Below are 23,273 nucleotides of genomic sequence, written 5' to 3'. Positions count from 1 at the left end.
TTTAGAATTGATGTATGGCTTTTTTTTTCCAAAACAGTGTTTCAGGTTGCATTTCTTAATGCAGCAGTGGACTGTGCTAAGTAACAACGGTTTTCCAAAGTAGTCTCAGGGTCATATTGTTGTATTTATCACAGTAGCATAACAGTTTCACATGTTAGACTGTCTGTTGGATAGGAAGTCACACACATTTAACACTGGTTTCTAGCCTTGCCATACAAGGACTGAAATTTCTACACAAATCCCTGTCTCTTTTTACAATATCATGTACAGTAGATGGTGAAATAGTATTGGCCATTTTTCCTGCTTCTAACACCTCAACTTTGAAAAAGTATTAGATTATTATCTTGAACTGAAAAATGTTCCTATTGAACTGATTACCAATTCTCACTCAAAGTTTGGCACAAAGTGTCATGCCACAAATTTTGCTTGTAAAGACTGAGGATACCTTTGGTGGATACTTCTTTTATACTCCATCATGATACCCTCACCTTACCAAAACAGTGTAACTTAAATATGTAACTACTTTTTGTCTGTTACTTTGCCCCATACCGGTTAGTTTGGTCAGTCAAAACACTCACTTTTCAAACCACTTATCCTAAACAGGGTCGCGGGGGTCTTGGAGCCGATCCCAGCTCTCCAGTTCTCAATGGGAGCAAGGAACATGAAACAACACAAATTTTTTTAGTGTCTCCAATTAACCTGACTGCATGTCTTTGTACTGTGGGAGGAAACCCATTTTCCACACAGAAAGGACCCGGACCGGTCCACCTGGGGATCGAACCCAGGACGTTCTTGCTGTGAGGCGACAGTTTTACCCACCAAGCCACTGTTCCGCCTGGTCAGTCAAAACACTGTATTTTGCAAAATGTCTCTTGTTTTGGGAATGGGTTTTGTAGTTCATGATTTAAACATGAAATCAAATAATTCAATAGCTGCTCTCAGGCTTGTATTATACTGTAAGAATAAACAATTAACCTTTGGGTCCGAAGTACAGAGTAATATTTTCTTATGTGCACATACTGTTTATAGCCCAAATATATATATTAGTTTAAAAATGTTTTCCAAATTAATAGTCAAGTGGGTGTAAAATGATTTCTGTATCTAAAGGAATTTGCAGACATGTATACAGAAACAGCAGCGGTGTGAAATGAGGTGAATGTAAGCTAAGGTGGGAGGTGTGTGGTCCCTCTTCACACTGCCTGCATGTAGCTGGTTCATAAACACTTACACACAGACACAGTTCCCACAGGTACTGTCAGAATGGCACGCTTTAGTAAGCGCTCTGTGTGTGTGCTGTTTGCAGTTTTCCAGCAGCTGGGGGCACGGGGGAATGTGATACCTGGGTGTTTGGCGTCGGACCAGACTGACGCTGGTAGGTGAGGCCGGTTCAGACTGGGATGTTTTTGTGTGAGGGAAACTGAACGGATCAACATCGACCTGGAGTTCGTCCAAGATGGCGAGTTAAAATATCTCTGTGTGTGGTGGAGAACTCGTGTCCATCAAAAATGTGTGTCTATATTTTCAGACTGTTACATCGTCTGTGCTCCTCATTAACTTAGGGTTTACTTTTATTAAAAGAAACATGAAAACTGGGTAACACCCCACAAATTTGTACCTATAGAGGACTTCTTTTTACAATTATTATTTATTTATTATTATTATTATTATTATTATTATTATTATTATTATTATTATTATTATTATTATATACGAACAATCTGTAGAGGACTTCTTTGTGCAATTTATTATTATTATTATTATTATTGTTATTATTATTATTATTATTATATACTAACAATCTGTAGAGGACTTCATTTTACAATTAATTTTATTTATTATTATTATTATTATTATTATTATTATTATTAATATTATTATTATTATTATTAATTATTATTAAATACTAACAATCTATAGAGGACTTCTTTTTACAATTAATTTCCTTCCTTCCTTCCTTCCTTCCTTCCTTCCTTCCTTCCTTCCTTCCTTCCTTCCTTCCTTTTCTTTCATTTTTTTGCTTTATTATTATATACTAACATCATTTATATTCATATAGAGGTTTTTTTTGTACAATTAATTTTATTTATTATTATTATTATTATTATTATTATTAAATACTAACATCATCTAAAGAGGACTTCTTTTTACAATAAATTGTACTTATTATTATATACAATACAATTTCGCTGTAATTGTACCTGTTGCAATTTATAGTGACAATAAAGTTCTACTCTACTCTCCTACTAACATCAGCTATAGAGGACTTCTTTTTACAATTAATTTTATTTATTTAATTATGCACTCAATACGTAAACACATACATCAAACATTGGGTCTGTCCGAAAACCTAGTTTTACCAGAGATGAAGGCTGTTCGAATTCTTAGATGCCTTAAAATGCTGCCTTCTGATGTGCCTTAATTCAAAGCGATAAACTGACTGAATGACGAGGGAGCATCCAACGCTTCCCTAGCAGTGAAGGCAATCTCAGCATTCTGTACGGCATGGCATGAAAATCGTGGACCTTGTTTGGTGCATGGGGCAAATCCAAATGTTGCCCCAAATTCAAAATCATATTATTTCATGATTTCGTACACCTGTTATCAATGACTGCATTTAAAACACCAGAAGCTTATACTTCTAAGGGGTATCTACATACTTTTGGCCGTATAGCGTACATTACATAACATATAGGATGCTGCATTTACTGTATATACCATATTAATTCTGGATCTGTTCAAATATGTGCAGGATATACGATATTATCTGTGCTATTTATTGTTCTGGCCTGTTTTGCATAAACAAGCTTTACAATTTCTGCATTAATGCACTTTTGAATGACTTAGAACAAACTCCAGTGATGAAATAAAAAAGCATCAATGCAGTGAGGTAGATCATAAAGCCCAAGTTGCATGTCTCATTATTTTTCATAATGCAAAAGTTCTGTATGCAGCTTGTCCTTGTCACAAAAGACATTTATAACACGCTGCTCGGTGAAGCTACTATACGGAACGCGGTTTCATTGGCGCACGGGAGGCCTCCGTGTGTATAAATCAATTAAATCCGTCTGTAAATAATTTAGTGCATATCTCATTTACATTACTTGGGTTGGAAGGCACTTGCCAAAAGAAAAAAAAAACACACATTTACAATCAGGTATTCAACATATTGGCCAAAAAAACAGGGATTAGTGCATTGACTTCCACTGTGTGTGTTTGTGTGTGTGTGTGTGTGTGTGTGTGTGTGTGTGTGTGTGTGTGTGTGTGTGTGTGTGTGTGTGGGCACCACTACCGCACGCAGGCCCCACATTGCCCTCAGCGTCTCAGTAAGGACTCTTGATAAGGAGAATTAGTCAAAACTTGGTAGCTGCCAGTCTGTGCCAATTAAACTTTAATCTGGGGCTGAAACAGGCACAAATAAATTAAAGCCTTATGAGAGGCAATGTGCGCTCCCCTGATAATGCCGGATTGAAGCTTCTCCCGGCTGCTCGGTGTTGTCGACTTTCTGGGAAAGGGGGGCGAATCGAGGCGAGCTAGTCAGGGAGCGGAGAAAAGCTACTTGTAAAGTTTGCTTTCTGCGAGACAGAGTTGAGGACGAACACAGAACATGTTTGTGTTGCGTACGCTGGAAGGCTCTTGAAGACTTTTAATGCCATTTTTCACCCTGTGGTATGAAAAGCTACGTCACTGTTCAACATCGTTACTATCTTATTAATTTACAGTGCAGTAGTAGGTTACCATGAAAAAAATAAATAAAGTAAAATAATAATAATAATAGTAATAATAATCATAATAATAATAATAATAATAAAAAGAAGAAGAAGAAGACTAAAACAATGGAAAACTGTTCACTTAAAACATATTTATGAATAAATAAAAGTATATAATATATATAATAAAATAATAACAATAATAATAAAACAAAAAACAGTGGAAAACAGTTTACTTAAAACCTATTTATGAATAAAAAAAATGAACACAAAATAAATAAATAAATAAATAATAATAATAATAATAATAATACAAAACAATGGAAAACTGTTTACTTAAAACATATTTAAAAATAAATAAAAAAATAAAGCAAATAATATATATGATAAAATAAAAATAATAATAATAATAATAACAACAACAAAAAAACAATGAAAATGTTTACTTAAAACCTATTTATGAATAAATAAAGGAAATAAAGTATATGATATATATGATAAAATAATAATAATAATAATAATAAAACAAAAAAACAGTGGAAAACAGTTTACTTAAAACCCATTTATAAATAAATAAATAAATAATAATAATAATAATAATAATACAAAATGGAAAACTGTTTACTTAAAACATATTCATGAATAAATAAAAAATAAAGTAAATAATATATATGATAAAATAATAATAATAATAACAACAACAAAAAATGGAAATGTTTACTTAAAACCTATTTATAAATAAATGAAAAATAAAGTTATTTACTACCTAGTATATTTCACCCTTATGAAAAAGTAATTGCATCCCTAACTTGTTGCATTACATTTGATAAATAAATAAAAAATGAACACATAAAATAAATAAATAAATTATTTTTTCACAATTACAATCACCTTTTGACGTCACCTGTTTCGAATCACATAATTAAGTTTTTTCACCTCATTACTAGCCCTAAATTGCCTCAGTCCCAACGGGAATGTGTTGCAGGCCTGAAATGCAGGAATGGATGTTTATTAACAAATGAAAGTTGAGCAGATAAAACATGAAATATCTCAGGTTCATCCTGCCTGCAATCAAATAAAAGTCAAAGTAAGGAACTCTGCATTTTTATTTTATTTGCATCTTCCACACTGTCCCAACTTTTTCTGATTTGGGGTATAAATATATACAGTATATACCATATAGAAGCATTTTGTAGTTCTACAATTACTAACTGTAGTCCATCTGTTTCTCTGCATGCTTTGTTAGCCCCCTTTCATGTTGTTCTTCAATAGTCAGGACCCCCACAGGACCACAACAGAGCAGGTATTATTTGGGTGGTGGATCATTCTCAGCACTGCAGTGACACTGACATGGTGGTGGTGTGTTAGTGTGTGTTGTGCTGGTGTGAGTGGATCAGAAGCAGCAGCGCTGCTGGAGTTTTTAAACACCTCACTGTCACTGATGGACTGAAAATAGTCCACCAACCAAAAATATCCAGCCAACAGCGCCCCGAAAGTCTAGAAGATGACCAACTCAAACAGCAGCAAAAGATGAGCGATCGTCTCTGACTTTACATCTACAAGGTGGACCAACTAGGTAGGAGTGTCTAATAGAGTGGACAGTGAGTGGACACCATGTCAGTGTCACTGCAGTGCAGAGAATGATTCACCACCTAAATAATACTGCACTGTGGTGGTCCTGTGGGGGTCCTGACCATTGGAAGAACAGGGTGAAAGCCGGCTAAAAAAGTATGTAGAGAAACTGATGGACTACAATCAGTAATTGTAGAACTACAAAGTGCTTCTATATGATAAGTGGAGCTAATAAAATGGACAGTGAGTGTACAGTAGAAACAAGGATGTGGTTTTATTGTTATGGCTGATCAATGTATATAATTAGGGTTAGGGCCTAACAGTTAATGATAGTATTAGTATAAGAGCCAGACTAACATATACACTGAAAATATGATATATATGAAAATATGTTATTATTAAATGTATAGATTAATACATGTGTGCCACCTTGCTGTCCTGTTAGTGGTGATTTATTATTATTCATTTCTTAAGGCCTTGACCTGCCTTTATTGATTAATGTTTCATTGAAGCATGGTAAGGTTAACATTCATTCCTAATAATAATAATAATAATAATAATAATAATGATAATGATAATAATAATAATAATAATGATAATAATAATACAGTGTAAGCATACATGCACTGGGAAAACACTTTTTTTTTTTTCATGCATTTGTATATAATAAAATTAATTCTGTGTCTGTGGCTTCTCGCCTAGGGCAGCGGGAGCAGAGTCAGTTTTGTATTTATAATAGATCAGAAAGCCGTTCATGAATAATACACATCCCGGGAGCGAGTGCACTCTGCCGACGCGGGTTTGTCTTCGGCCACTATCAAAGCGAACACGCCGCGTTGTGATAATCCACTGCTGATGAATTCGAGCCCGACTCGCCTTAGCTAAGTTCAGCTAATTTTCAGACACGGGTTGCCTCTATAATTGAGTTTCCAATAACATTATGATTATTCCTAGCCTCATGATAATTGAATTCGAGGTTGCCTGTTTTTTTTTTCCGTAGCGCTCTAATATCGTAGATGGAGTTTTTCAGATAGCGTGAAATCTCCATGCAAATGTATTGTAATCACACATCCCAGCTCACTTAACTTGATTTTGTCTATTATTGCACGCATTTACTCCATAATAAATGACTCGCCGTTTGATGTTTATGAGAATGAAGTAAATTATTGCGGCTGATTATTCGGAGGGAGATTCGGAGGAATGTTTTACATACGAGCGCGGCCGGCCTGCTATTTCCTAAACGCGAGAGGCACATGTTCTGATTAGCATGTCTCATTAGCTACTTATGTTTTTAAATTCGCTGCATCTGATCTCTTCTCCTCTGCTAGACGTCTTCGAACATGCATCGCTTGAGATTTGAGATGCGCTGGTGTTTCTGATACGCTTTCATAATTCTGCATGCTCGCCCCTATCCACGTTTGTTGCATAATGCAGGGAGTACAGACAGCAAGAGCGATGTAAATTTCATCAGATTTCAGAGTTGGAGCCAGAGAAAGGCGGTCATGATCCAGTTCTCGGCAGGATTTACCTCAGAATCGTAGCTTTGCATCGAATACGTTCATTTGTGAATTATTTAAACCGTCAGAGAGCTGAAATGGTGCAATAATGCGCCTGAAATGCAGAGGTTTTTGGTATGTAAGATGGTACAGGCAAAATATTTGAATGTGTAGTGAAAGCTGGGCAGTTATCTAGGCAGCTAACTAACTGAACTATCACATATTGGCAGCATCCAGCTGACTGTTAGAACCTTTTACGCCTCTGTTTTTAAATACACACAGAATCCTTATGCCTGGTTCACACTACACGATTTTTGTCCTGATTTTCGCTCGGCGACTGGTCGGCGCTAGATTTGCCGGCTCGGGAGCAACTCGGCGTTCGCTCGGCGATCGAAACCCGGCTCTCGATTGCTATGTGTGAACTACTCAACAACTCGATCTGAGCGGCTTCGACCGAAGCGAGATTTCTAGCTCGTCAAATATCTGAATCTGAGTTGGCCGACTGGCAATGAGTGCTATGTCGAACAGCCAATGAGAACGCACGATACGGGGTGAAGAAAAAAACGCAGGGGAGGAGTTGTAAAAAAGTGGGACGGGGATAATATAGTTTATATCAGAATACATCGACACACACACAAGTTTTACAGTATTTCTGATCTGATCGTTCTCTACAAAACATAACACCAATGCTGCATTGCAAAAAATATTTATTAACCTCCAACTCACTATAGAACAATCCAAGCGGTTCGCGTAGCCAAATCCACTTAGATTCATTTATTTTTCCTCTTTGTTTTTACGCTGTACATCAGCGCACAAACTTTGGTCGCTCGCTACTTGTTGACGTGCATTTTTGGATGTGGTATCATTAAACCCCTCGTCACTTCTCGCGTTTGTTTTCGTGACAGAACGTAGTTTGGGAGACCAGAGAAGCTCGCCTGCGATTCCAGTTGGTGATAGGTGGTGTAGTGTGAAACCCCCTATCGCCGATCAGTCGTGTAGTGTGAAATACACACCGACTTGAAAGACTCCCGATTACAAGAGATCCAGCTGTGTAGTGTGGACTGTACAGCGACCTGACGACTTGGAAAGTCGTGTAGTGTGAACTTGGCATTAAACAGCAGGAGCAGTCTGGGTAATGATTTCTGACAGTGTAGTAGGCTAAGCTACAAGAAACTCTACAAATATGTAGCTTAGATTTAGCTACACTACAAGCTACACACCAAAAAATTGCTTAGCTACACCAAAACCATGTCAAGTATTAATATAAATACTTATAAGCAGAGATGGGGACTCAAGTCTGTCGCACACACAGCGACTTCAGACTTGACTCGGACTCGTTTCAAATGACTCGGACTCGACTCATGACTTGTGAACAACAAGAGTTGCTAGCATCAGCATGTGTTAACATTAGTTATGTGTGACAATTTTATATACAGTGTATCACAATAGTGAGTACACCCCTCACATTTCTGCAAATATTTCATTATATCTTTTCATGGGACAACACTATAGACATGAAACTTGGATATAACTTAGAGTAGTCAGTGTACAGCTTGTATAGCAGTGTAGATTTACTGTCTTCTGAAAATAACTCAACACACAGCCATTAATGTCTAAATGGCTGGCAACATAAGTGAGTACACCCCACAGTGAACATGTCCAAATTGTGCCCAAAGTGTCAATATTTTGTGTGACCACCATTATTATCCAGCACTGCCTTTACCCTCCTGGGCATGGAATTCACCAGAGCTGCACAGGTTGCTACTGGAATCCTCTTCCACTCCTCCATGATGACATCACGGAGCTGGTGGATGTTAGACACCTTGAACTCCTCCACCTTCCACTTGAGGATGCGCCACAGGTGCTCAATTGGGTTTAGTCCATCACCTTTACCTTCAGCTTCCTCAGCAAGGCAGTTGTCATCTTGGAGGTTGTTTTTGGGGTCGTTATCCTGTTGGAAAACTGCCATGAGGCCCAGTTTTTGAAGGGAGGGGATCATGCTCTGTTTCAGAATGTCACAGTACATGTTGAAATTCATGTTTCCCTCACTGAACTGCAGCTCCCCAGTGCCAGCAACACTCATGCAGCCCAAGACCATGATGCTACCACCACCATGCTTGACTGTAGGCAAGATACAGTTGTCTTGGTACTTCTCACCAGGGCGCCGCCACACATGCTGGACACCATCTGAGCCAAACAAGTTTATCTTGGTCTCGTCAGACCACAGGGCATTCCAGTAATCCATGTTCTTGGACTGCTTGTTTTCAGCAAACTGTTTGCTGGCTTTCTTGTGCATCAGCTTCCTTCTGGGATGACGACCATGCAGACCGAGTTGATGCAGTGTGCGGCGTATGGTCTGAGCACTGACAGGCTGACCTCCCACGTCTTCAACCTCTGCAGCAATGCTGGCAGCACTCATGTGTCTATTTTTTAAAGCCAACCTCTGGATATGATGCCGAACACGTGGACTCAACTTCTTTGGTCGACCCTGGCGAAGCCTGTTCCGAGTGGAACCTGTCCTGGAAAACCGCTGTATGACCTTGGCCACCATGCTGTAGCTCAGTTTCAGGGTGTTAGCAATCTTCTTATAGCCCAGGCCATCTTTGTGGAGAGCAACAATTCTATTTCTCACATCCTCAGAGAGTTCTTTGCCATGAGGTGCCATGTTGAATATACAGTGGCCAGTATGAGAGAATTGTACCCAAAACACCAAATTTAACAGCCCTGCTCCCCATTTACACCTGGGACCTTGACACATGACACCAGGGAGGGACAACGACACATTTGGGCACAATTTGGACATGTTCACTGTGGGGTGTACTCACTTATGTTGCCAGCTATTTAGACATTAATGGCTGTGTGTTGAGTTATTTTCAGAAGACAGTAAATCTACACTGCTATACAAGCTGTACACTGACTACTCTAAGTTATATCCAAGTTTCATGTCTATAGTGTTATCCCATGAAAAGATATAATGAAATATTTGCAGAAATGTGAGGGGTGTACTCACTTTTGTGATACACTGTATATATATATATATATATATATATATATATATATATATATATACAGTATATATATATATATATATATATATATATATATATATATATATATATATATACGCCAGCTTCCGGCGTAGTGATGAAGCGTCGCTCCTTCCTCCCTACATAGTTTGAAGTTCACTTCATTTGAACATTTTCATTTCCTTTGGATTGAAATCTTACCTAAAATAGTGGAATACCCTATGTAGTGCACTTCACAGTAACAACTGGGTTGAATGGAACGCTCTTACAAAATTGGCGCTAATGGTTGCTTTCTGAATCAATCAGACCTTCTGATTTGAATTTTTAGTAAGAAATGCTGTTATTTGCATTTATTCAGTTTGCATCACGCAGATGATGTGTCAATGAAACGCTTGATTGGCTTTCAACCGGTCGGCTGGGCGCCATCTAGCGGGCATAATTGACAGTGCCTGCAGCAGACACGTTTCTGCTAGGGTGGGATGACCGGACTATGTGGGTGTGGATTGGTGCAATTGGGTGCAATTCACTGGGCGAAATGTAGAAAACACCCTGAACAGGTTGCCAGTCCATCACAGGACACACATCTAGGGCAATTTTGCATCTCCAGTTAACCTGACTGCATGTCCTTGGACTGTCTGACACAGGAAGACCCACACAGAAAGGACCAAGGTCATTCCACTTGGGAATCAAACACAGGACGCCCACCAAGCCACCCTGATGTCAACATATATGTACAGTGGGGGAAATAAGTATTTGATCCCCTGCTGATTTTGTAAGTTTACCCCCTTACAAAGACTTGAACAGTCTATAATTTGTATGGAAGGTTTATTTTGACAGAGAGAGACAGAATATCAACAAAAAATCCAGAAAAAAAAACATTAAATAAAAGTTATAAATTAATTTGTATTTAATTAAGGGAAATAAGTATTTGATCCCCTACCAACCAGCAAGAATTCTGACCCCCACAGACCGGTTATGTGCCCATGAGGCACACAAATTAGTCCTGTCCCTGGATAAAAGACTCCTGTCACAGAATCAGTTTCTTCTGTTCAAATCTCTCGACCACCATGGGCAAGACCAAAGAGCTATCAAAGGATGTCAGGGACAAGATTGTAGACCTGCACAAGGCTGGAATGGGCTACAAGACCATCAGCAAGAAGCTTGGTGAGAAAGAGACCACTGTTGGCACGATAATTCGAAAATGGAAGAAATACAAGATCACAGTCGATCGCCCTCACTCTGGAGCTCCATGCAAGATCTCACCTGGTGGGGTAAGAATGATTCTGAGAAAGGTGAGGTCAGTCCAGAATTACACGGGAGGAGCTTGTCAATGATCTCAAGGGAGCTGGGAGCACAGTCACCAAGAAAACCATTAGTAACACACTTCGCCGTAATGGATTGAGATCCTGCAGTGCCCGCAAAGTCCCTCTGCTCAAGAAGGCTCATGTACAGGCCCGTCTGAAGTTTGCCAGTGAACACCTGAATGATTCAGAGAAAGCTTGGGAGAATGTGATATGGTCAGATGAGACCAAAATTGAGCTCTTTGGCATCAACTCCACTCGCCGTGTTTGGAGGCAAAGAAATGCCCGGTGGGGATGGTGTTCTTGGGTCATATCCAGCATTCCTCTGCTCCCAGCTCCCTTGAGATCATTGACAAGCTCCTCCCGTGTAATTCTGGACTGACCTCACCTTTCTCAGAATCATTCTTACCCCACCAGGTGAGATCTTGCATGGAGCTCCAGAGTGAGGGTGATTGACTGTGATCTTGTATTTCTTCCATTTTCGAATTATCGCGCCAACAGTGGTCTCTTTCTCACCAAGCTTCTTGCTGATGGTCTTGTAGCCCATTCCAGCCTTGTGCAGGTCTACAATCTTGTCCCTGACGTCCTTTGATAGCTCTTTGGTCTTGCCCATGGTGGTCGAGAGATTTGAACGGAAGAAACTGATTCTGTGACAGGAGTCTTTTATACAGGGACAGGACTAATTTGTGTGCCTCATGGGCACATAACCGGTCTGTGGGGGTCAGAATTCTTGCTGGTTGGTAGGGGATCAAATATTTATTTCCCTTAATTAAATACAAATTAATTTAGAACTTTTATTTAATGTTTTTTTTCTGGATTTTTTGTTGATATTCTTTCTCTCTCTGTTAAAATAAACCTTCCATAAAAATTATAGACTGTTCAAGTTTTTGTAAGGGGGTAAACTTACAAAATCAGCAGGGGATCAAATACTTATTTCCCCCACTGTATATATTTGTACAGTATTAATATTTATGTGACACTCGGGTGGGGCAGTGGTGGATATCACCTACCACTTCTGCTGGGATTCAAGGTTCCAATGCATAGAGGTGCTATCGGCCGGGCATACACCTACATACAGACCTGATTGCCTATCCTGTTGATTGGTGGTGGATTGGTGTCTTTTATGTGGTACTGTATGTTAATGCATAATGATTCCAAAGAAGCCGGACACACCTGGGATTCGAACCCCTGATGTGAGGTGACAGTGCTACCCACCGAGCCACCGTGCCGCCCAGGATATAATATCAGTTCTGTAATCGTCATGTCGTGTCAGTCATTTCTGTTGAGACGGAGGTTAAATTAAACTGGATTTATTGATTTATTGAATGACTGGGTATGAGGTCTTTCATTTCTGGGAGTGAATAATCACGGCGTGTGAGGAAATGAAGGGGGTGGAAAGAATTAGAGAACCTGGGACAACTTTCAGCAAAACATGACAAGCGAATGAGAACTCTGTCTCATTTGCATAGGCTGACATTTTGCGGGAAATATTTCAATGTTGGCAGAGATGTAATGAAATCCTGCCAGCAGCCCGTTATGGAATAATATTACCATAAAGGTAACCTATCCATATCCCCCCTCTCCCGCTTCCTCCGTCCTCTCCCGTCGCACCCGCTCCACCCGCGGAATGATTTTTCTCCTGTTTCCTCGGATTTGTCAGGCCCCTCGCTGACACGGCGAATGGCCCCTTTCTCTTTCCCAGGCTAATTGCATGCTGCGGAGGAAAATTTGTTAGTGGTGACACCTGGCAACCCGTCGGGAATTCATCTCATTATCGGCCAATGTCCAAGAACATCAGACGTTATTAACTGTCATTAATCTGCAATATATATGGAGGGAAGGAGGGAAAGAGGGAACATGGGATAAAAGAGTAAGGGGGTGATACTGACAGGAAGGGAAGGACGGTTTGAAAAATCTCAGGCGCTAAAGGTCAAAGTTCATTTCTGATGTTAAAGGGCAATAAATGAAATGTGAAAAATAAAGCGGAAACCAATTTTAAAACAGAAGAATGATTTTTCAGTCCCAATATTTTGTGGAAAGCATAAAAATAAACAAATAAATAAATAAAGATTTTAAATGAAAGGATATTTAAATGTTTGAAGTGTTAGCATCACATGTAGCAAAGCTTTAAGTATAACTACAATTGTAAAAGAAAGGTGGTAACTATATTTTAAATCAGGTGTCATTTATCTATCTATTTCATTGACTTTGCAGCACAGTAAAATTTATAAATAACAAATTCATTGATACTATTTTACCAAAAAAAAATACTGTTAAAAAATGTAAAATAAAAATAAAAAAATGAACAAAAATAAAATAAAAAAAGTCAAACAATTAAAAAAATAAAAAAATAAAAAAATAAAAAAAAAATTTGGAAAAAGAAAAAAAAAAGAAAAAGAAAAAAAAACTTTACATAGACAATCGAATAATAATAATAATATGTTATAATATAGACATTATAATATTCTAAATAAACAAAATGAATAGTGAGTATTAAAACGTACACTGATCAGCCATAACATTAAAACCGCCTCTTTGTTTCTACACCCATTGTCCATTTTATCAGCTCCTGCTTTCACCTTGTTCTTCAATGGTCAGGACCACAACAGAGCAGGTATTATTTAGGTGGTGGATGATTATCAGCACTGCACTGACACTGACATGGTGGTGGTGTGTTAGTGTGTGTTGTGCTGGTATGAGTGGATCAGACACAGCAGCACTGCTGGAGTTTTTAAATACTGTGTCCACTCACTGTCCACTCTATTAGACACTCCTACCTAATTGGTCCTTGTAGATGTAAAGTCAGAGATGATCGCTCATCTACTGCTGCTGTTTGAATTGGTCATCTTGTAGACCTTCATCAGTGGTCACAGAACGCTGCCCACGGGGCGCTGTTGGCTGGATATTTTTTGTTGGTGGACTCTTTTCAGTCCAGCAGTGACAGTGAGGTCTGATCTACTCATACCAGCACAACACACACTAACACTCCACCACCATGTCAGTGTCAGTGCAGTGCTGAGAATGACCCACCACCTAAATAATACCTGCTCTGTGGTGGTCCTGAACATTGAAGAACAGCATGAAAGGGGGCTAACAAAGCTTCTATATGGTAAGTGAAGCTGATAAAATGGACAGTGAGTGTAGAAACATGGTATGGCTGATCAGTGTATTTTGCTGCTGCTGTTGTCTGTTCACTATTTTTCAGCACTCTGCTTTTTTTTTGTACTTATGTGTCATTGATTCCCATTTTTTCTCTCTAATCCAGATGAAATAAACCGTCTCTGACAGGCTTAAAGTAGATTCCTTAAATGCGCAGAGAAGGCGTGCATTTTTTTCTGCTGCAGTCCACTGTTTCCCCAGCGCTCGACAAACACTATTTAATTTGATTCAGCATCTTTTGGCTGTTTTTCCAGGGCAGCCACGCCTGAAGACGGCTATATGCAAAACATGATAGGATTACAGTGCCTAAGCGGGTTTTCACGGACGAGGGGTTCAAACGTAGCCCACTCGCCACGGTAAGCGTACGAAAGACTGCTTAAGCACGCAGGAGCTTTACGTCTCTCTCTTTTTTTTCTCTCGTTAAGTAAAACGACCAGTCGAGCCTCCTGCGGACTCGCCCCTCTCTTTGAGCTTAGCCCGCGCTCCGGCCCTAATGACTAAGAGTCCCCTTATAAAAGGTCCGCGCTGCAGTCTCCTGCAAATTGAGTTTCCTCTAAGAGCCAATTGAGTGTGGTTTATGTGAACCGCGGGAAGCGCCTTTGAACTCTGGTTCCGAGCCTGCCAGCGCGGGGTCACAGGAAAGACACGGAGGCCACTGTCGCAGACGTCCAAATTCATCCCACATTGGGGGGAAGCAAAATAAGAGACCTAGACTGCTCAGGGTTTGGAATTTAAATAGCATGAAGCAGGTGTTTAAGTTTCCTTTATTGGTAATAAGTGAGTTTGTAAATGGGATTTTATAACGTTTGGCTCTCAGAGTTTGGATTATTCTAGTTTAAAGGCAGTCTTTAAGAACTGGTACGTCTTTATAGAGCTCTTCATGTTTCATTGTGCATTTACTGGAACCACCTTAAAAATAGTTAAACTATTAAACTGCAGGTTAAATCTGTGTCTATACTGTATTTTTAAAACTATTTCTGTTTTAGAGCTCATTAAAATTATTTAATGACCATTTATGATCACTAAAAATCCACCAAATGAAATGGAAACCAAATGTTCTACAACCCCAAATCAGAAAAAGTTGGGACAGCATGGAAAAAGCAAATAATAATATGTTTAAAATGTTTCTTACATTTACTTTGACTTTTATTTGATTGCAGACAGGACGAACCTGAGATATTTCATGTTTTGTCTGCTCAACTTCATCTCACTTGCAACACATTCCAAAAAAAGTTGGGACAGTAAAGCATTTATCACTTTGTAATGTTGCCAAGTGATTTAGTGTTTCAGCTTTTATTTTGTCCCGTTCTTGCTGCAAACACGTCTTAAGATGTATAACAGTACGGGGTCGTCATTGTCGCATTATTCCTTTCAAAATTCTCCACACATTCTCTATTGGGGACAGGTCAAGACTTCAGGTAGGACAGTCCAGTACCCGTACCCTCTTCTTCCGCAGCCATGTGGAAAAGATGGAAAAGATGACGTCTTGAAGGCAGCACATGTTGCTCTAGGATCTCAATGTACTTTCCTGCATTAATGCTGCATCACAGAAGTGTAAATGACCTTTACCAAGTTCACTGACACACCCCCATACCATAACACACCCTGGCTTTTGGACTTGTTCCTGATAACAGTCTGGATGGTCCTTTTCCTCTTTGGTCCAGAGCACACGGCATCCTTTGTTTTTCCAAAAAAGACCTGTAATGCTGATTCATCTGACCACAATACACGTTTCCACTGTGTGATGGTCCATCCTAGATGCCTCCGAGCCCAGAGAAGTCGACGCCGCTTCTGGACATGGTTAACATAAGGCTTCTTTTTGCACAGTAAAGTTTTAAGTGGCATTTGTGCATGTAACTCTGTATTGTAGTGCTTGACAAAGGTTTGCTAAAGTAATCCCTCACCCATGTGGTTATATCAGCTATTGTTGAGTGGCGGTTCTTGATGCAGTGCCGTCTGAGGGATCGAAGATCACGGGCGTTAAGCTTAAGTTTGCACCCTTGGCCTTTACGCATTGAAATTCTTCCTGATTCCTTGAATGGTTAATTGATATTATGCACTGTAGAGGGAGAAATACGCAAATCCCTTCCAATCTTTCTTTGAGGTTCATTGTTTTTAAACATTTTAATAATTTTCTCACACATTTGTTGACAAACTGGAGATCCTCTGATCATCTTTGCTCATCAAAGACTCAGCCTTTGCTGGATGCTGCTTTTGTACCAAACCATGATTACAATCACCTGTTTAAAATCGCATCATTATTTAGTTTTTTCACCTCATTACTAGCCCTAATTTCCCCCTGTCCCAACATTTTTGGAATGCGTTGCAGGCCTGAAATGCAAGAATGGATATTTATTAACAAATGAAATGAAGTTGAGCAGATGAAAAAACAGTTGAAATATCTCATGTTCAAACTGTCTGCAGTGAAATAAAAGTCAAAGTAAATGTAAGGAACACTGCATTTTTATTTTATTTGCATTTTCCATGCTGTCCCAACTTTTTCTGATTTGGGGTTGTACCCTTGAAAGGTTTAAACTGTCTAGAGCCCTGTTTGGATTGGATTATTTCATCAATGGGACATCTGTTATACAATTTTCATGAATCTCATCAATCAGTGATGAAGCTCCTGCACTCAACCGAAAATAATTACCACACAGGAAGTTACTTTCTATAGTTTGTTTTCTTACAATACAAGAAAAACAAGAAAGCGGTCATGTGACCATGCTCCATTCATGCTCCATTTATTTACCAGGATTTAACATTATCTTTAATAACCCAACAGGAAACGCGACTGCTTGTGTATGTGGATGTGATATTGTGTAGATGTAATGAAGTCTCACCACCCAGACCAAGGTGAAGAATCTATTATTACCAAGGTCCTTCAAAAAGGCGGCACGGTGGCTAAGTGGGTAGCGCTGTCGCCTCACAGCAAGAAGGTCCTGGGTTCGATCTGTGCGGAGTTTGCATGTTTTCCCAGTGTCTGCGTGGGTTTCCTCCGGGAGCTCCGGTTTCCTCCCACAGTCCAAAAACATGCAGTCAGGTTAATTGGGGGCACTGAATTGCCCTTTAGGTGAATGAGTGTGTGTGTATGTATGTGTGTCTGCCCTGCAATGGATTGGCGTCCCGTCCAGGGTGTTACTGTGTGCCTTGCACCCATTGAAGAGTAGCAGTGGTCAAAAATAAAATTTTATCAGCTGTACTTACCATATAGAAGCACTTTGTAGTCCTACAATTACTGATTGTAGTCCATCCGTTTCTCTACATGCTTTGTTAGCCCCCTTTCATGCTGTTCTTCAATTAGGGCAGGTATTATTTGGGTGGTGGATCATTCTCAGCACTGCAATGACACTGACATGGTGGAGGTGTGTTAGTGTGTGTTGTGCTGGTATGAGTGGATCAGACACAGCAGCGCTGCTGCAGTTTTTAAACACCTCACTGTCACTGCTGGGCTGAGAATAGTCCACCAACCAAAAATATCCAGCCAACAGCGCTCCGTGGGCAGCGTCCTGTGACCACTGATGAAGGTCTAGAAGATGACCAACTCACACAGCAGCAATAGATGAGCGATCGTCTCTGACCTTACATCTACAAGGTGGACCAACTAGGTAGGAGTGTCTCATAGAGTGGACAGTGAGTAGAAACTCCAGCAGCGCTGCTGTGTCTGAACCACTCATACCAGCATAACACACACTAACACACCACCACCATGTCAGTGTCAGTGCAGTGCTGAAAATGATCCACCACCTAAATAATACCCGCTCTGTGGTGGTCCTGTGGGGGTCCTGACCATTAAAGAACAGGGTGTACGCAGGTTAAAAAGGTATGTAGAGAAACAGATGGACTACAGTGAGGAATTGTAGAACTACAAAGTGCTTCTATATGGTAAGTGGAGCTGATAAGTCTATGATATGGCTGATCAGTGTAATTTTTGATATATTTTATTGTATATTCTCAACCATTCCATTTGACGCTATATGACCTTCATTTAAAACCCAGAAACATAGAAAGGAAGTAGTACACCCCTTCTCCTTTCCTCTTTTGTTTCTTTGCCCCTTTAAGCGAGCTTGTAAATGCCAAGAAAATATGTTTGATCACAGGAGCTGGCGAAGGCTTCCAGTGGCTGCTCTAGGATGGCATTGGCCCCTGTCCTTAAACCCAACAGGATTGCTTTTGAGTCTCAGAGGCGTGAAAACACAACTCCTTTCTGTGTAGCTTTAAAAGGTCTCGGTATAAATCCTCACTCTTCTGCCTGACCCCCCCTCCCTTTCCTCATGCATACACGCACACATGCACACGTTCACGCACTCACGCAGCCAATTATGCACCCACAATGCCATAAATCTAATGCTCCTTCATGAACTGCAGGAGCCGAGCACATAAAAAAAAACCTGATACGGATTTGCATACAAACATACTTATTCTAAATCCCTCTCAGAAGTTGTAAATGATTGTCTCTTCCCGAAATACATTTCACCAAATTGTATTTAGACATGTTTATGAATTCTATTATGCCGTGGGTTTGATCATATTTCGTGGACAGCCATGGCTTCAGCTTGTAGCCGCTTACAGAGGTAGAAGCTCAGAGAGAGAGAAAGAGAGAGAGAGAGAGAATAGGCCCGGAGCGATAAATTCTGTCATTTGTTTCAGATGGGCTGTGATGTGCTAGCTTCTGGATGGCAGGAAGTCCATGCTGCTGTGATAGATTCTCAGTGGTCTCCCTGGTAAAGGTAATTCAATAAAGCCTGTCATATGCAATACTACTAACCATGCTCATTTACAGCAGGTGAGAATTACACCATACGCAGTTTACGCTGTGTGTTATCTGCTTAAACGACTAAATTGTACAAACAACTGGGCTAATCTAGGACATTTTTACGATGACGTAGTGTGTGTTATAATTTAGTGAACTAATGAAAAAAAGTAAATACAATACATGAGAAGGTATGCATTGTGTGCTGCCTTTAGTTTGTGTCATTTATTTTATCATTTTATATTTAGTTTAATTCTTTTTTTTGTCTGATTTTTTTTATTTCGTGTAATTTATTTGTTTACTTTTTTCAGTTTGTGTCATTTATTTTATCAATTTTTAGTTTGTAATTTATTTAGTTAAATTCATTTTTGTCAGATTTTTTATTTTGTGTAATTTATTTGTTAACTTTTTTAAGTTTGTGTTATTTATTTTATCAATTTTTAGTTTGTAATTTATTTAGTTTAATTCTTTTTTTGTCAGATTTTTTTTACTTTGTGGTATTTATTTTGTCTACTTTTTTAGTTTGTGGTATTTATTTTATCAATTTTTAGTTTGTAATTTATTTAGTTTAATTCTTTTTTTTTTGTCAGATTTTTGTAGTTTGTGGTATTTATTTTTGTCTACTTTTGTCAGTTTGTGTCATTAGTTGTGTCTACTTTTTCAGTTTGTGTCAATTATTTTGATATTTTTTACTGTTTGGCATTTATTTTGATTACTTTTTTCAGTTGGTTATTTATTTTGTCTACTTTTTTAAACTTTATTTCTATATTTACTTTTTTCCATTAATAAATAGCCACTGTGTTTTACTTTAGGGCTGTAGCCATGAATTGAACACTGGGGGGGGACCAACTTTACTTGAGTTTCCTGTTGTTCTAACACATTCCTGCCATCAATAACTGATAGGAACATTGACAGATCCTAAAATTATGCAAAGATGGTGAGTGGAATATGTTTACTTGTCATTTTTACATTAGTATATTGGGGGAAGGAAGGCATTTGAGCATATATGAACATTGAGGTCCGATTCACCAGGTGAATGGTGGGAAACACCCCGGACAGGTCACCAGTCCATCACAGACTGGGTAGATGCTTTGAGGTGGGCCTATCAGACACATCAAATCATGTCTGTGCAGTATGAGCAAACAATATTTAATAATTTAATGACTTAATTGTGTTCTGTATGCCACATCACAGGTTGGCACAAAATCCTTCACTAAGCACCAATACCCTTTCTGAGGTCGAGGCTCTGCGCAGGTGTGGAATACAGGGCCGCTGCAGCAGTCCCCTAAACCTGGCTGTCCTCCAGCTGTGAGCCATGTGGGTTCCTACCATGTGCCCCTCGTCTGGAGGACAAGCTGTCGAGTGCAGAGGTCATAAACATTTCAAGAGTTATAAAACTTTCATTAAGTTCTCACGATAGCTTGCCAGTGCGTGACCTATTCTGCTACTTGCCACCCCCCCCCCCCCCCTCCACCCCCCCACCCCCCCCATCCTTTCTAATCGAAGAGCACAGGAAAAAAAAAGAGGATGGGGTTAAATTGATGGGGAAACAAGACCCTTCTTTGTGGCATGCCGGCTTTTTCAAACTGCCTTGGCCTCTTGACTCGTCCTAATCCAGAGATCAGAGCTTAGAAAGTGGCAAAACAAAGGGCTGTTTTAATGAGATTGGTACAACAGGGGCAAACGTATCGGGGGAAGGGAGTCCTACAAATAACCATACTTGGTCCGCTTTATTTTTTTTCCAGCAAGGCCTTTCACAACCAGCTCTAAGCCAGTCTGTATACATAAAAAAATAGATATCAAAGGAGTGGCATTGCTCTAAAAGAGAGTCACTAGGAAGATAGATGTGGAGCAGGATTGATCTGCTGTTGTTCAAGTAAAATGGGTTTTTTTTTTATAAAAAAGTCTCATTTGTAAAGAAGAGCCTGCATGACAAAGCTACGATTCTTGGATGAGGCATTAGTTTACAACTGATGAGATCTCAGTGTGAAATTTGACTTGGTAATTATTACAGCAGTGCTTGAACAATTAAAAATGCTAATTAAATCCGTGTGTCTTGATGATTCAATTAGGACCAGTGTAAATAAATTCAGTTATTAAAGCAAGACAGTACGTGTCATAAGAGATTTTATTAAACAATGTTTGCCAAGAAATGTATACATTATTGTATTTAAGGTAAAATGAATAAAATTTAATACTTCTACTAATAATAATAACAAAATAATAATAATAACAATATAATAATAATAATAATAATAATAATTATTATTATTATTATTATAATTATTATTTATAATAATAATAATATTTTAATTAAATTAATATTCATACCCTAGCCTTTAAATAATTTACACAATAAATAAATACAATTATATTAAAAAAATAATTAATTGTAATAGCACAAACATATTCAACAGTATACATAAAGCAACACCCCAAAATAATAACAATAATAATAATAATAATAATAATAAAAAAAAAAAAAAAAAAAAAAAAAAAAAAAAAAATAATAATAAATAAATAAATAAATAAATAAATAAATAAATAAATAATAAATAAATAAAATTATATTTAAAAAAAGACAGATAGATGTGTATATAAATAGATGGACAGACAGACATGTAGATGTGTATATAGACAGACAGACAGAAAGACAGACAGACAGACAGATACATACATAAATTTGTATATAAATAGATAGACAGACAGATAGATATGTACGTAAATAGACAGACAGACAGACAGACAGACAGATAGATATGTATATAAATAGATAGATATGCACGTAAATAGACAGACAGACGGACAGACAGACAGATAGATATGTATATAAATAGATAGATAAACAGACAGGCAGGTAGACAGAAACAAATAGATATGTACAGTAGATAGATAGATAGATAGATAGATAGATAGATAGATAGATAGATAGATAGATAGATAGATAGATAGATAGACAGACAGACAGACAGACAGACAGACAGACAGACAGACAGACAGACAGACAGACAGACAGACAGAACACTTTATTAATCCCATAGGTAAAGTCAGTTATTACAGCAGCTCAAGGTAAATTAAAGTAAACAGTATTAAAGTACACCAGTATTACTGTACAACACAATGTAGTTGAATAAATAGAATAAAGAAATGTAATGTAATATAATACAAAACTAACATAAATAAAAGGATAAAGGTTAAGGGAACAAGTAAGCCTAGTAAATAATAATAAGGTAGCATAGTAAATAATAATAAGGTAAGCATAGTAAATAATAATAAGGTAAGCATAGTAAATAGTAATAAGGACGGAGCTGCTGCAATCAGCTGCCACTTAGCACGGCTGTAAACAAGTGTTTTTTGAGGCAGTATTGTGAATTTATAAAGTTAGTATTGAGCCCACAGAACAGTGAGGGTAAATAGTCTAATGTCCTTTTCTGATTCTGAGACGGAGATCATGTGACCTGTAATTTTCATAGCTTCCTAGTATTTATTAAGACTATTGACATGTAATGACCGTTCTGCAATAGCTATATATAGCTATATCCACACGATATTGGCTGCCTGCTACTGCTTGACCCTTAACACCGATTACTCTTTAAGGAGGTGGGGGAGAGGAATTAAACTTCTCAGGCATTGAGCTGATAACCATCAGCCTCTAACCCTATTATCAGGCCTGGGTCCTCACACCCAGGATCTGTCCCCTCGGGCTAGTGGCCCAGCTCTCACCCAGGCTCTCTCAGCCTGACGAATGACACCCCACAATAGAAGGAGGAACCTTGCTTGACCTTGCCCCAATACTGCACCTAATGCTCAACGTGTTAGCACCACGTGCCCTCCCTTCTTCTCATGACCTCTGACTTCTCTTATCTTCCTACTTTTTTTTTTTTTTTTGAGGAAATGGAAGCAACCTAATGATGTTTGTTTTTATTGACATTAGTCTTTTTCCTTGGGAACATTCTTCATAGAATGGCCACAATGATGAGCTACATTTTTAAAAAGTATGCCGTTTTTAGATGCCGGACAAGCACTCCTGGGTTCCTCTGCTGGTCGCTAATGGCCCTCATCAATGTGCTGTCCACAGCTGTTTTTTTTCATGCCCTTTAATTTGCTTCCAGGAGAAAATAAAGTGTCTGGATCTTTAACGGCGGTAACATTTCCGGCCGTATACTGAGAGGAACTTCATAGGTGCGCTGTAGTTAACCACAGTAATTAACAAGAACACAAGTAATCAGCCAGGCAATGTGTGCAATTAAATAGAGTCCTTG

This window comes from Trichomycterus rosablanca, chromosome 23 (genome assembly GCF_030014385.1).
Source record: "Trichomycterus rosablanca isolate fTriRos1 chromosome 23, fTriRos1.hap1, whole genome shotgun sequence".
NCBI classification, from domain to species: domain Eukaryota; kingdom Metazoa; phylum Chordata; class Actinopteri; order Siluriformes; family Trichomycteridae; genus Trichomycterus; species Trichomycterus rosablanca.
Note: the sequence above shows the minus strand (reverse complement) of the source record.